Raw genomic sequence first — 17,027 nt, forward strand, 5'->3', positions numbered from 1 at the left:
AATTAATTCTCAGTCTCCACACCAGAATTTCTGCAACATTCTAAGACAATAGTAATACATAAGAATTTGATACCTTAATGCTCAATGACCCTCTAACTAAAATACCCGCCATAATCTAAGACTTAGAGTTGAATACTGTCCCCGCCAACGTTTAATTCAGAATTCCCCCCAGAACCAACGTGTCAATTAAGGCCTAATATATAAGTTGGATATTTATCCCCCCCCCCCCCCCCCGCACCTTCAATAATAACCTTAAACGCTTTCTTTTCTTCATCTAGTGGATTAAATATGGTGAATTTAATGTGTAAAATTTTTACCTGTATTTTGGAAAAATATATAAATGTTCAATTTTACATTATTTGAAGGGAAAAAATCCCGCAAAGAATCTCAATGGCGGAGCCTGTGCCATAATCCCCTTGTGGGAAACCCTGAATATACGTTTTCTTGGTAGAAAAAGGCTTAGCATAAAGAGGCCATAGTGCGGGGGCAAAAAGTGGCAACATGTGGCTGGGGAACTGCATCCCCCACTTCCCGCTCCTCCTAATCGCCGCCACTGAATGTTTGGATTAAAATGAACGTCTTATTAGGAACGATTTAAAACACACACGGAAAACAAATTATTTGTTCATTGTCCATTAAGTATCCCTAGGCTAATGAAAGGCTATTTTGACAAAATATCACTCGTCATAAGTAATAAACAAGTAAGATTGAGAAATCTGTTCAGAATTTAAGAGATTATTAGCTAAGTTGCTATTCGTTTTCTGAAGAACTGTCATATTACTAATGCGGGAGAAGCAATATACGTATGGTTACATGAACATATTTTTTGAGGTAACAAAATGATTTAGGACACAAGGAATTCATCGTACCAGTAATACTTCATTTATTTTTCATTGGGTTGTATGGCGTGACCATTTCGAACACACTAGAATGTCAACCTCTATCCTGTGCAGCATACCCTGGAAACTTTATTCTTTCAGGGCAACGAGTCCCTGGCACCTGAAACCACTGCCAAAGTAATAATTTATGAGGGTTTGTATTTTAAGTGTCAGCGTGTGTTTGTTTTCGCCCCTTCGTCACTTTCATCTAATCACCATTGAACCTTATAACGTCGTCATTATTAAAATTAGCAGAAAAATGGCTTACAATAGAACAAATCAACAAGAACTTACTCTTCCAAAAATGGAGTTTCATTAGTTTATACCTCTTAGAAAGTTGAGGTGGTAATTTCAATCGCACAGCGTTTCATTAGTGGATCAAGGCAGCTAATTCCGTGAACAATGACGTTATTTTCCGAAAGTCTCAAATATTTGTCTCAGGCAGTCACCCTCTTAAAATAGACACATATTCTGTGGTGATAAAATGCCACGTTTGGTGCGAGTTCTTTCTGTATATTTTTCCCCAAATAGCATAACGCTGTCGCATTATAATGAAGAGGTCCTGTGTTTGACCCCCCCCCTCCCCTCCTCTGGTGGAAGCACAATGCACACTGGTTTGGACTACACGTTAAACTGTAGGTTTAGTCCCGATTAGCCTATCTGAGCATAAAAGTGGGCTTAGAAACAAACTAACAAAATCGTCTTCTATATACTTCGTGACATAACTTTTTTTTTTTACTTCAGCTGCATCTACAGATTCTGTTGACATTTTCGGCTGATTCATGTGACAAAATTTATGTGTGGAACGAGGATTTCTAAATAGGATAAGCCACTTATTAGCAATTGAATAATTCTGTATCTTCTTCCATATATAACTGATTTATTAAAATTTATTCACTTCGGTATTGTAGTGATTGTTGTGATTCCTTCTTATTAGTAGAATGAATATAAAGTTGATATTTCGTATACAATATTGATATTTGAAGATAACAGGTATATACAAATTGTAATGAAAAAAAAGGGACACTTCTGGAATTTCAATGCAGAGCTAATTAAAATTATATTATACTCTATAGCAGGCATGTCCAACTTCAATCAAGCACTGATCTACTTTTTATTGTCACAACAGGCAGTGAGCTACTATTAATCGTTCATCTTTGCAAAAAATTGTACCTACTCAGCCATTATACATTATAGAAGTTGAATTCAAATAGCGTATATTCGTATAATTATAATAGATAACTGCGATCGACCAACAAACGCCCCGCGATCGACCGGTCAATCGCGATCGACGCGTTGAAAATGCCTGCTCTATAGCATACTTAAACCCGAAGGTTTATGGCTGCAGCAACACAAGCCTTCCATCTGTCCCTATCCTGGGCAAGATCAATCCAATCTTTTCCATCCTTACTGATTTCCTTTAGGTCCATCTCAACGTTATCCCTCCATATTCATCTTAGCCTTCCTACTGGTTCCTTACCATCAGGTTTCCCAACAAGAATCCTGTAAACTATTCTTTCCTCTGCCATTCGTGTCACATGGCCTGCCCATCTAACTAAGTCTTCTTGATTAAATTATTCTAATATTAATTAAAAAGTCGAAATAATTTATTGTGTTGCTGGAGAAAGTAACACTAAGATGATGTTTAGATTTGTTTATTTGGAGATTATTTTAACCATAGCCAGGCCAGAATATATATACGTAGTGGAGGCCCGGAGCTGCAGTCCTCAAGTTCACCCTCAATTCTGATTTAATCTTGATCATACCCTGCATAATTTTGAGCCTCCTAAGCCTACTACCTGCTCTTAAACACAGAAATATTCATTTGATCACAGTTTTTGTTTCAACAATGACAAAAGTGACTTTTTATGGGATGATAATATGTGAACATTTCCAGCATAGATAATATTCACAAGTAAAATATACATGTTACGATCACCAGGTTATACTTATATATTTAATCATTCATCCCCGAGTATATGTACTTATTGAATTTGATTGGGTGGGCAATCGGGTGGGCAAAGGAATTTTTGGGTGGGCGCTTGCCCACCCGTGCCCACCCCTGTCGCCGTCCCTGCTCACCAAGCCAATGGCTACCTGGGGGAGGGGGGGGAGGCAGTTGCAGCATGTTGCTCATCACATCTCCAAAATGGCCCCTAACGTGTGCCTTCATGGGATGGTGCTATATGCACAGGGGACTTTACTATGGTACACAAACATATGCACAGGTTGTCTAAAATTAATGCAAGAGTCATTCCATATGAAATCAACCTGACCAACTCCAATTTTCATTAAATTTGGGGAGTTGAAACTATGCATAGGACTTAGTAACTATGAAAATTTTGAGTCTCATGCATCTTGTAATTGTTAAATTATTCAAGGCCAAAATTTGCATAAATTGCCCTTCTTGAGCTCGCTTAGCTATACTAAATGTGCTGTAACTTCGCCTAGGAAACTCAAATATAGCTTATTGTACAGGGAATTGAACAAGCTTTCCAGTGATACTTAACAAGCCTACCTTTGGATAAAAATATAATTTTGTCACATGACCTTGACCTTGAATATCTCAAAACATGTCATCACCAAAAATCGTGAGAAAAATATATTTGGTCCGTCATGCCATACTCTAAACCATATCAAAAAATCATTCTGGAACTGCAATGGGATCAGAAAATGCAAAATAATATGTGGAGCCATGTGATTGATAAAACCCTCATTACATGAACTATGACGAGTCAAAAGTCCCTTAACACCTCCTACAAAATGTAAAGGAGTTATCCTGTTCATGAAAGAAATAAATAGGTTAGGCACAGGGAGCTAGCTGTGTGTGTCAAGTGCAGGTCCGGCATATTGTTGACCGCCATTTTCAATTCAACGCAAAAATTTCAAAGGAAAGGGGGTGATGTGATATATCAAATCAAGCTAGAATTTAACGAGAAATGAAGCGGCGAAGGTTTTTCCAAAGTATCTTTAGCCACCAAAAAGTTATACTCATATCTTTCACTTATGACTTATGCACATCATAATGTTGTCAATGTTTCTGCGAGCACACTCGTTGACGTCTCTCACACTCATGTAGAACATTTGGCAATGTAGCAGGTGCAACATCATCGCAAGCAGCAACTATGCCTGCTCTCAGATGGTTAATATCAAGGACTTTTAGTGTTCATACGTTTCTGAAGGTAAAAGTCCTCCTCTGATGGATGTTAGATCTGGGGAATGTGCAGGCCTTTTAATAGATCCCCGTCTGCCCATCAATCTACCTAGAAATTTACCATGAAGAAATTACCACAATGTCCACATAGTGTGATCACACTCGGTCCTGTTTCAAAACTCTGGAAGTGCGCCATATCCTGTAAGCAAGGAAAAACCTGTAACAAATCCAAGAAGCCCTCACCATTTAAGGTTCCATTGTTGAATATGGACCAACCATTCCCGTTCTCTGTACACTATACCACATCATTAGCTAACCAGCAACAACAATTCGGCTGGGATATGTCTACAGTAGATTATCAAATCACAGATATTGCATATTCTTTTTATTAACTTGACCATGAACATAAAAATTAGTTTCGTCACTCAAAAAATTTTCATTCCAAAGGAAGTGTCACATAATTGTTTGAGTAATTTTCCCAATATTCTTCACTATTCAGCTATTTGGTGAATGTCACTCATTAAAATCATATGCATATACTTCTTTCTCTCCCGATATGTCGATTCGATCTCGATGAGTTACTAACACATTAGGAGCATTCTAATGCTTTGTTTTTAACACCTCGAAAAGGAGAAAATGGTTACAAGCATGAAGTAATACCTTTTTGCTGGTTAAATATATGTTGGAAAAACTTTATTTCTCGTGAAATTCTAGCCTGATTTGATATCCCCTTTCCTTTGAAATTTTTGCGTTGAATTCAATATGGCAGTCAATAATATGCCAAACCTGCGCTCCTGTGCCTAACCTATTTCTTTCATGACCAGGGTAACTCCTTTACATTTTGTACGGGGTGTTAAGGGACTTTTGACTCATCATAGTTACACATATTATTTTGTATCTTCTGATCCCATTGCAGTCCCAGAATGATTTTTTGATATGTTTTAGAGTATGGTATGAAGGACCAAATATATAATTTATTTTCTCCACGGTTTTTGGTGATGACATGTTTGAGATATTCAAGGTCACTGACAAAATTATATTTTTATACAAAGGTAGGCTTGTTAAGTATCACTGCAAAGCTTGTTCAATTCCCTGTACAATAAGCTTTATTTGAGCTTCCTAGGCGAAATAGGGGCGGAGTTACAGAACATATACCTAATCGGGCTCAAGAAGAGCAATTTATGCGAATTTTGGCCTTGAATAATTTAACAATTACAAGATGCATGAGACTCAAAATTTTCATAGTTACTAAGTTCCATGCATGGTTTCAAATCCCCAAATTTCATGAAAATCGGAGATGGTCAGGTTGGAAATTGCACATATCTGTGTTGATTTGGCATGGAATGACTCACACTTCCTTTTCTCCTCACTTCTGATGCAAGATACCAAAGGAGGAATTTGTATCCAGCAATGTGGACACCTTGAGCATATATGTGCATAATTTAGTTGTTGTCCAACATACGGTGCCACTGAAGCAGTCAGCTTAAAAGATGGAAGTAAGATTCACCAGTCAGAGAAAGCAAGCTGTGGTAAATGGTGAGAAATGGAAGTGTGGTAAACATTCTCAAGCGATTGTGTTCTGTCTAGGGAAGTGATTCACTCAATAGTAATAGTCGGGCTAAATGAATCAAATGTCAAAATGGGGAGAAGCAGTTCTGGATGATATGCTGCAATTAGAACAGCTATCTTTGGGATATCCTTGTTCTTGTGAATGTGTGATGATGAACTCTGACCTTACATAGGAACTCTTGGGAGTTGCGGCCTATCAGGGATCCCACAGATATTTTGCTCCAGCATTATAATGGTCGCTCTCAAACAAATCTGAGGGCAGTGGAGGCAATCACTAAACTTGGTTAGTCTGTGCTTCCCCATCCCCCCTACAGCCTGACTCTTACCCCATCAGATTTCCTGTTTGGGCCCAATGAAAAATGTAATGTATGAAATAAGGTTTGAAGGTGATGAAAGAGTTTTTCTCAAGATATGACTACAGGAAGAATATAGGACCTGGTACAGTGGGATCCATGAGAATTTCCTTGCAAATTGTCCATCACCATGTTCGTGCACTTTATTTGACCCAATAACAACTTCAAGAATTTATAGAAAACATAAAACAAGCTGCTGACAACTTCTTCACCAGCATACATAAAAATCCATCGCTTAAAAACACATAGGATGTAAGAGAAAAATTAATGAATATGGTCATGGACAATTTGCACGGTAATACTCATGGATCCCACTGTACAAGAATGGCATACATGCCCTCATTCCACGATGGCACAAGACCATGGAACTGAACAGAGAGTTTGTCAAAAATGAACATGTAGCTGAAACATGTACCCTTGTTCAACTTGAATTACATGTATATTCATGATGAATAAATAGTTCACAATAAATAAAAAAAAAAGTGGGGCATTACTGTTTGAACAATCTTAATACACATACCTTAATATACCATATATTATATATATTGAATTAAAGGGGGAGGGGCATAAGGGTTAGAATTTAAAAAAAATGAAATACTGCACACTGTAAACATCTACCTACCAAATCTGCCTTTTCTTTTACCACTGATGATACAGCTAGTAGCTGCTAAAGTCTGGGCCTTTCTAGTAAAAGGGGAAAAGAGAAAGTACTCACCAGAGACAGGAAAAATTACAATTTTCATGGCCACAAGCCACATATTCAGGTGTAGAAACAAAGTATGGTCCCAAAAACATGGTTCTTTTGTCAGGCTTGTTAAAAACTGTGAGTTGTGGGGGATGGAGGGTAGTGACGATGGTGAGGGAATCTGGTTGCACTTATGGTTGATATACAGGCTCTCTCCTATCTTTACATACTGAGGTGTTAGTGAATTGGAGTAAGGGATAGATGATCACTATCTGAAAGCAGTCATTAAAGGGGATATTATGGTAGTTGGTATGCATGCATGGCAACAGTGAAGTCCAGGTTTTGGGTGGAAGAGCGGTGGTTGTTTCCTCCAGTTAGAAGCCACCACTGATATTGCAGGTGAATGAGGTTAGAGGTGAGGCAGGTTCTTTTGAGGTAAAGGGTGAATTTGCCATTGGTATAGTTCGACCACAAGGAAAAAAAACCTTCCGTCGAAAGTGTTCGTGCATTTTCCCTGCCGTTGTCGGTGCTCGGGGCAGTGTTGCCAGGTCAGACTTGAAAAATCAGGAGATTGTTCCTTGAGAAACCAGAAGACCTGCTACAAAATCCAATGATCTAATAGTAGCGGATAAACGACGTTTTTTGGGGGAAGTGGCATAGGCGTGCACACTTGGGGGCAAGGGAACATCCGCAATTGTTTTCCATCGAGGGGGGGAACATTTTTTTTTATCAGGCGGGTAAACTAGGCATATTAACCCGTAATAGCGTTGCCCTCTCAGAAAACACCACTTGAGTTTGAAATTACCACGTTCCTATTATAATAATTAGAGCCCGGAAGTTCAGGCATTTATTTTCGTTAAAATAGGCAGGCAAAAAGGCATTTATTATGTGGAAAATAGGCACTGAAAATGAAAAAAAGGCAAAATAAACCGAAAAAAGGCAGATTTGGAAGTCACTTACTTTTTTTTAAATTTCTGGCAAAATGTTAAAATCTACATTGGGAAGAACATTTCAATTTTCTCCGTCTTGATTGCACATAACTACAAGGTGTTTTTTTAAGTTCTCAACATTCATTGATAGTCGTCTGTCAGAGAGAATGTTTTTCATAATAGAAAATGATCCTTCTACTTCGACAGAAGTTATTGGAGCATACATAAAATAAGCTAATGTAGCTGGACTCATTTCGGTAACAGCATTTTCACCTTCTAGAATATCACAAATTGTTTTCAATTGTTTCAAGTCCTCATTTGCACTCACTACCCATTTGCACTTTTCCGCAACAGCTGACCCCTTTTCTCTTGGCACGTCCATCATCTGCTGCATAGATTCCTCGAAGATTTTCATGGATGTCTCTGGCAATGCACCATAACGTGCAAAAATAAACGACAGTTCATTCTTCAGTTCTGAATAGCACAGGAGGTTTTCTTTCCACTTCACGAATTGAAGCCGCTTCATTTTCTGGAAGAGCATCGATCACCTCACTGATTTTTTCAAGGTTGTTAGCATAATATATAGCTGCTGATATCCAGGTTCCCCATCTCGTCAAGACTGGTTGCGGAGGTAAACTAAGCTCAGGCGCAACTTCCTGAAATTTTCGGGTTCGAGAGGGAGACTTCAGAAATATTTTCTTTGTGTTTGAAATCAACCTGTCCACTTCTGGATGCAACACACTAACTTCTTCGGCGATTCTGTGCATTTCGTGGGCTACACATGTGATATGAAGCATGTTCGGGAAGAGAATTTTCAATGCTATGGCAGCCTTCTTCATATAGGGAGCTGCATCACTAATAAAAAGTAACACGTCATACACCATGTGGCCAGAGCAGAAGTAGGGAATTTGAGAATAACTGAGCTATTGACGAACCATTGGCTCTCTATAGTTGTTCTGACGTGAGAAGAAATGACGAGGATTCTCCGCATGTTGGTTCCATAGTTCCTATGATGACGTTGGCTATGTACCGTCCCTTACCGTCAGTACTTTCGTCTATTGAAATCCAGTTCTTCTTTTCACCAACTTCAGCACGAATTCTTTGCAGAGCTTCTTCGTAGCAGACGCTTAAATATGTTTTCCGCAGCGTAGATTTCGACGGCACCGTTTCTTTAGTGTATTTCTCCAGGAATTTCCTCAGTGACTTGTTTTCCACTTTCCAGAAAGGTGTTCCTGCTTCCATGAAAGCTTTGCACAATTCAAGAGAAAACTGAGATTGCCTGTTGGATGAAGTGCCAACTGTTAAAATTAGGGATATCTTCTTCTGTCCGATCATTTTAGCAGATGCAGATTTATGTTTTGCTGTTGACACATGCTCAGATATAAAGTATTTTTTCTCATGGTTGATTGTTTTTCACATACCTTGCAGAGAAGAATAGTACCGTCTGTTGAAAATGTGCTTTCACCAAATTCACGCATGTAACCATGTAACTTACCACTTAATGGCACACTAAGTTTCTGCATGATGACAACAACACGATCCTTTCCCTCCAAACTGCAGAACTAAACTAAAGATAGAGAACTTGATTTTGGAATCCATGCAAAGGCCCTTGGGCATTAGTGCTGTCTGTTTCTTGTCAATAAACTCCTGACATGGATGCTGGATGTGATGACGTAATTGTGCAGGTGTTCTGCAACAGGTTTTCAGCAGTCAATCATGCACAAGGAAATGTTAACCGAAAGGCAATATCCTAACTCAGCAGGAAATACTTTTTTCTCACACTTTTCTCCTTCAGCAATGTTGAAACATGTGTGAGTTCAATATAAATTAAATAAGGCGAAAATTATTCACTTAATCAACAGAAGAAAAATAAATGCCAACAACGTTTTTTTTTGGGAGAAAAATAATTTATATACATTTTTTTTAAAAAAATGGTCAAATTTCATTGAAAAAGGCAAAAAAGGCAGTATAATTGAAAATAGGCAGTGGGGTCCCAAATAGGCAAAATGAAAAGGCTTCTAAAACATTCGAAACAACATGAAAACCGTATATCCGGAAAAATGTTATCAATATATGCAGTAGATAAAAAGAGGCATTTTGCCAAACTTCCGGGCTCTAATAATAATGGATGTAAATTACTGTGACTGAAATCGACTCACAGGTCTCAAATAATAGGTACTTTATGTCAACATTAATTTTCCAGAAGAGAAGGGAACGAGATAGGTTGTGAATAACCTAGAGTTACCAAGCAAAGGGTCACAATAAAAGCCCCCTGCTGCAGTGGCGTGCGTTGTTTACGGTGTAAACGTCACAGATACTTTTGTAACAATGGTGCTAGACCCAGCACCCTGTGTTTGGCAAAAAGAAACCGAACATCTCCATTTCAGGAGTGGACGTGTTTCAAACAAAAGATAATAAACCGTCTGAGGGACCCGACCAATGTCTTTCATCTCTTCCACATCTCCCGGTGGTAAAATCTAAGAGGTTGCACGGAAAACACCCTCAAGTTTGCCCTTTCTCAGCACCGACACAAGGAGTCTGACATGCCTCTATTTTCGGACAGTAAATCGTAGAAAGTTGTGTTCACAAATTAAGCTAACGTGCCGCTCTTCGTTGTCGGGGATTTTCCACAATCTTTCAAGTCGAATGCTAACAATAACAAATTAATTTGCCTTCTACTGGTGTTCGGTGTACAGGTATCATTAAGAGTTTGCACGCGTCCTGCACCATAATAAGAAAATGAATTACGTATGTGAAATATGTTGGTGAATTATACAGCATGTCTTCCTCAATAATTGAAGATAACAACGCTTATGCTAGGGTTCACCCATCTGCTAGAAATAAACACCCCCCCCCCCCACACACACACATATATATATATATAATAATTTGCCCACGCTACAAAGTCAGAGGTTCTACCTAGCGAGGCATGGACGTTTCACTGTGTTTGTGTCACTTCATCCATGTCATCACTTCTTCATTCATCCTTGTTGTCGTACTTACCCGTAGAGGCACAAAAGCAACATAAAATAACTAAAATAGAAATAGAGTTTGGGGTGGGATAAAATACAGCCATCTAAAAATAGTAATGTAGTAAAAGTAATAAAATAATGTCTAGCACAATTGAGTAGCGTTTGACATAATTTCACAGTTCAAACAGCACTTTTCATGGCTGAGTGGAGTTCCAGTCCACCTCTCCCCTCCATGTTCAAGTAAGATGAGCAGGAAACGTGTTTTTGAGCTGGCCGTTGGAGGTTCCATAGCAATAGTTTATTAAGGAATTCTCCCGAGAAATCAATAGGCCTGGCAACGCTGACGTGAGCCGGCTGAATGTTCCTTCCCCCCCTGCCCTTACCCGCACCTGCTGGCGCGATGTGCTTCTGCGCAGGTTTTTTTGCTTATGGTTCCACTATAGTGTGGATCTGGAGGATGCGAGAAGTGACAAAAATGGGGCAGTTTCTGTACCTTGAGTGGTTGCATTTGTGGGCAGGGGAGAGTTGATGGACCAGGATGTTATGGAGGTTGGAGGGGCATTTGAAAACAACACTGGGCTTGTCGGGAAAAAAGTTTCTGGTGTCAGGATCACTGTGGAGGATGGGAAGGAGGGAATGTAGTGTGTCTGATTTTGTTGAGGTGGGGTGATATTGGGCGACAAGTACAGGGGGATTCGTGGTAGTTTTCTTGTTGGAGGTGTATGAAGCACCCCAGAATATTTGTTTGGTGACCATGGTGGAAGGATATCCACGGTTGACCAAGCCTTGGTGTAGGCGGAGGTGTGTGAGGTGGTGGCCCCTGAGAACCAGGGAAAGTGGGATGGCTTTCTTGGTGTGGAATGGATGGGAGTTGGAGACATGTAAGTATTGCATATGGTTGGTAGGTTTGATTGATTGATTGAGTTTATTTTACTTCGCGTTTTGTGCCTCTTGGCTAATCTGTGAAGATGGGGATGAGGGATGAAATTGATGAATGGACATTTACAAACAACCAAGCCCGAGAAGGATTCAAACCCGGGAGCGTCGCAGCGCGATGTGCTAACCACTCGGCCACAGAGTCAGGTGGTTCGTAGGTGTGATATGGATAGAAGTTTCCAAATGACCTTCCTTCGTGTGCAAGTCCACATCCAGGAAGGTGATTTGGTTGGTAGAGCAGAAGTGGTTAAGTTGGTCTAGGAAGGTGGAAAGGGATGGTTCTCCATGTGTCCAGAGCCTGAAATTGTCATGCATGGGTATGCCCATGAAAATGTTAGCATAGGATGGGATCATTCTGGTGACCATGGATGTGCCTCATATTTGAAGGTAGTGCGTCTCCTTCAAGGTGAAGTGGTTGCACGTGAGGACATGGTGGGCTAGGTGGGTTCAGGAAATTAGTGCTGGGGTTGTGGGGTATTGGTCTGCTATTGAGAAAGGATTCCACAGAGCAGAAGCCATGGAAGTGAGGTTTGCTGCCGTAGAGGGAAATTACATCAATAGTGGCAAGGATGGTGTTAAATAAAATGTTGATTTTCTTAATGAAGAGGTTGGGTTCATGAAGGTAGGGATAGAGTGGCTGAAGGTGGAAGTCGACGAAGGCTGAAATCCTTTTGGTGGCCGAATTGTAGCTGGACATGATGAGTCTGTCATGGTTGTCAGGTTTGTAAATTTTGGGCAGTAGGTAAAAAGTGGGTGTGCGAGGTTTGAGATGGTGAAGGCTGTCAGGACCTTAGGATGGAAAGGGCCTCGGGTGTGGAAAAAGTCCCAGAATCCCTTCTCCAATTTACTGAATTTCCAAAAATGTTAATCATTCCTAATAATTAACTTTTGATTGTTAAAGTGGCAGACAGAATAAAAACCCAGCCCTCTGATTCATGGTATTGCAAAGCAATATAAATTAATCAAACATACTTATACGTTATATGTGGGAGATTCATGTTCATTAGACATTAAGCTTAATTTGTGGGTAAATTTCCCCATTGGAAGTGGTCAGAAAAAAACATGGCTTTTTTTCACAAAAGTGTCTCAAATGAATGAAAATACAGGAGTTGGCAGTATTTTTCCTGTTCCATGATTTTCGTTCATCCCCCTATTGTAAAATAGACACTCATCTCTAAATATAAAATACAATTTACAATATGTAATTTGTAGCTAGACATAAGCATGCTCTTTTGAATGGGCAGTTCTTTTCAAGTGTTATCTTCATATTTAGGTAGGCTTATAAAAATATCTATGTAGTATAAGCATATTCACAAAACTACTAAACTAGAGTAGTTTTGTATGTGTTTTTAATAGACCTGATAGTACGATTGGTATGATATGATTTTCAATGTTTGAATTTGTTACACGTACTTGTACATGAAGCAAAAAGAGAAAATACTGCTCTACCTTTTGAAAATCTAGTATTAAATCTCTTTACATTAAATTTTGTATTCTGGCTTTCCATTACATCATGTATAATTTGGTTAAATGGCCTCTAAACCTGGTCATGGAGCAACTAGTGATGTAGTTTGGATGCTTGTTGCAGTGGTTGTCAACCTTTGAAAGACACTAGCCCAATCAATTTATTTCTTAAAAATCAGTGCCCTGATCCCAACAATGCCCCTCATATAAATACATTTATGATCTTTAAAGTTTATATGGAAATGAATATGCACCCTTAATTAATATTAAATATTAATATATCAACTATGGCACAAACATAGTTCAATTATGTACAGACTTGCTGTCAAATATAAAATTAGATTGAAATTAGTCATCAACCCCTGGGTGCAATGGACCTTTTGCAGCCCGGAAGTTAAAAAACACTGGCACTAAAACTGACGCAGAAGCAATAAGACTGGCTGCAAATGGAAAAAAAAAAAAAAGAAATCTGGAGTGGACCTACAGTTTGAAATGAGATCCAAAGGACTCTGTCTCCACTGAAGATTGAACCCCAGAATTACAAGGAAACAGCATTACTATAGTCCACTCCAAAGGCCCATTCATGATTATAAAAGAACCCTTCTATCAAAACTTTTTTTCCAGCAACAGTACTTGCAATTTGTTATCTGTGATTAACAGGCTACATTAAATCTTAATGTCTGATGAAGTAGCTAACAACCTTGTTAAATAAAGAGAACGTTCAGACCAAAGCAATACATGACAGTGGGAGTGTCACATTAAAGTGACAAAAGACATGGGTCCCTTCAGTCTGTAAGCAAGCATCCACCACACATGCACAAACAAGACGGAGGTGATATGATTTGCGCCATTGAAGGAACTTTCAGACTGAAGTCACAGATGACAAGTGCCACAGTCTCCTTCACTATGAACAAAACATTCACCGTGCATGTGAGAACAACAGACCGAAGCAGCACGATGCACGCTATTGAGAAAAACAGTGTGTCCTAGCAACATGCAATTGACATGTGCAGCTCATTGTTGCACTTCAGTTCAAAAGGTTGAATGTATTACTCAGGGTCTGCTATCAAGTGACACACGTCACATGTTGCTTCGGTCTGAAAGTTCCCATAAACATTTAAGAAATTTACTACGAAAAAAGGCAAAAAAAAAAACAAAAAAAAAAAACAGGTAGTTAGTTATTCACTATCTATCTTATAATCTTGGCGTTTTTTGATGTCTTAAAAGACTTTTAAAAATGGTACACGCCAAGTGACACTTGCAGCTTATGTTGCTTCGGTTCGAAAGGTTGCTTTTAAGGGTTCGTTTCCAAGAGCCACGTGTCACTTCCATCTCAAAGCTCTGTTAAACAGGATTTATACACACATTCATGTAATCATATACTTTTGCATATGTATTGTGAACAATGAAGATTTTTAATTGTTCCCAAACATTGAATATTTTGATATTAACATTTGTTTCATATTTTATGACAAACATTTAAATTGAGACACAATGTACAAGGTTGATTAAAGTCCATTTCATGGTCAGATTACATGTTTAGTTTTAACCCTAACTTACCAGTGACATACAACAAACTTACATACCAGAAGGGCAATTCACAGGTTCACACCTTCTTTTCTTTGGTCACTAAAATTCAAGAAACCATTTTATTATTGAATCCCTGCTTCTTTTGCTGATTATATATCTGCAGTTATTTATTAATTATAATAATTACAAAAATTACTATCATTAATAAAAAATAACCAATCATTGCATGAGTGTCTCATATATATTTTGTGATTCACTAAAACTCACAAAATCCATAATATTTTTTTATTAATGCTTTTTTGTTTGTAGAAGTGCAGTTGTTTATGAAATATAAAAATTACAATAATTACCAACCAATTGTACACCGTCACCGGCATGAGTGTCTCAAATGAGACACATTCAAAGATGGTGCCTGATAAGCCCACAAAGTGTATTTTGCCTCCTATTTACATTACATTTATGTTTTTATGAATGAAGAAAGTAACATAGAAATATTGGGAACGTCCCAGGGAAGAATGTAATTTATTTTCAAACAGTTGAACAATCTAAAAAATAGATGTTGTGGGCCTACAAGTCCTTCCCCACCCCCCTACCCTCAGTAAGCTACGGTTAAAATTGTATCTGAACCACTATGCAATAAATGTCTGTCCACTGAGATCGGCCAATATCTGTTTCTTGGCTGCTACATCATGTAATTTCTTTGTAGCTAGTTGTAAAATATGTCCCTACAAACCTGAAAACTAATAATAGTGACTTCAAGTGAAATAGGTTAGCTGTAATTGTTAAAAGCCAAAATTTCAGTTTTTTTCCCCAAAAAAGCTGGTTTTTATCGAGAAAAACCATTCATTCAAAACAGTCAGATTTTTTGCAACTCTACCTGTGTGTGATGAAAGTGGTGAACCATGATGGATCCATGATGGATTCCATTGATGAAATAAAGAATTGAATTGCACTTTTATTGAAGTTAATGATGAAATATGGAATCTGCAGACACACATATAATGTAATTACTCCAAATAAAGGTTTCTTTTTAATCTGCATTATAATGGTAGTTTATAGTTATTAAACATCACAATGTATTCAAGAAGGAAAATATCTTAGCACAGTGTTTGCAGTTGTACTACTAGTAGGGCAGTTTATCACGAAAATGTGGACACACAGGACAAAAGCACCTAATTTTTACCAGGTACTACTTAGGTGCTTAGCTTTCAATTTTTGATAGGAACCAACTCCTCCGTTGGCCATCTTGGATTTTATAGCGGACATTTTGAAATATAGGTATATTATCAATATCTCAGCTTCTAAATCACTTAGGACCACAAACTTGGTGTCTAAATATACATATTTGGGGTCAGGGAATACAACTACACAATTTTTAAATGTATCATACTATATATTTATTCACTAATATATGTACGAATTACAAATTATTCACCGATTAACAGTTTGGAAAATTAACAAATTTATATAATCGTATGAAATTAGTTTAAATGCGGTATTCACTACACATATTACTAATGATATGCTACCATTTACAAACTATTCACCAATTCAAATAATACATGAAAAATGACATAAAATACATAATTATACAATTAAAATACAATAAATCGTATTATGAAATCATATATGAAAGATGTTGAATTACATGAAGGATTGCCGTTGTATGAAATGCTTATGTCTTATTCAAACATTGACATTTGCGCAGTTCAGTACAATTCCAAGGAGCAGTTTTGCAAGCACACCTACCAGTGCAGCCTTTTTGACTCTTACAATTACATTTAACCAATTCAGTACATGCCTTTGAAGCAATAGGTAATGTGTTCCATACAGGAACCCACGATGCACTGTCTACTTTCTGAGTCCAGCCCCAGCCTTCCGGATTAGGAGCATGCTGTTGGCTGTGCTCACTGGTACACCATACTCCTGCCTGATATACAGTCCGCTTGGAGTGATGGAGTAGTGCCTCCTTCGTTGGTGGAAGTTTCTCCATTGACTTACTCTTTTGACAAAACAGCTCCTTCCTGGCTTCATTCACATTGTCTAAATCACAGTTCTTATCATACAATATCACGGTGAAGCATTCTAGTAGTTTAAAATTTTCATTATCAACATCAAGTTCTGTGTTAGGGTGGAGTGCCATGTAGGTAAAGGCATGTGTCACTTGAGGATAACAATTCCATGCCTCCCATGCAGATTTCTTGCCTCGTCCAAAAAATGATGATGTGGTATCAAATCCAGTGAAACTGTGGAATACAGGGAGGGCTAAGGATTTATCTACATCCACTTTCTCGTAGATAGCATTAATGTTAATATAAGTAAATGTTTTGACTATACCAAAAGCAACACAAATCTTCAAATCTGCACACAAGGTCATCAGGTGATGGAACTTGCCAATGAGGATCACCACTACGTCCGTGTCAACAGTACGCACCATACAGTTACTACAGCCATTCAAAAGTGCATCCTGTAAGTGGATAATCAGTCTGGTGTCCACTTCCTCATGGTCACATGATGACATGGACCTATCAGTTCCTCGGAGAATAACTTCGGCATC

The sequence above is a fragment of the Lepisma saccharinum genome, unplaced genomic scaffold (assembly GCF_977018435.1).
Source record: "Lepisma saccharinum unplaced genomic scaffold, izLepSacc3.1 HAP1_SCAFFOLD_50, whole genome shotgun sequence".
Taxonomy (NCBI): Eukaryota; Metazoa; Arthropoda; class Insecta; order Zygentoma; family Lepismatidae; genus Lepisma; species Lepisma saccharinum.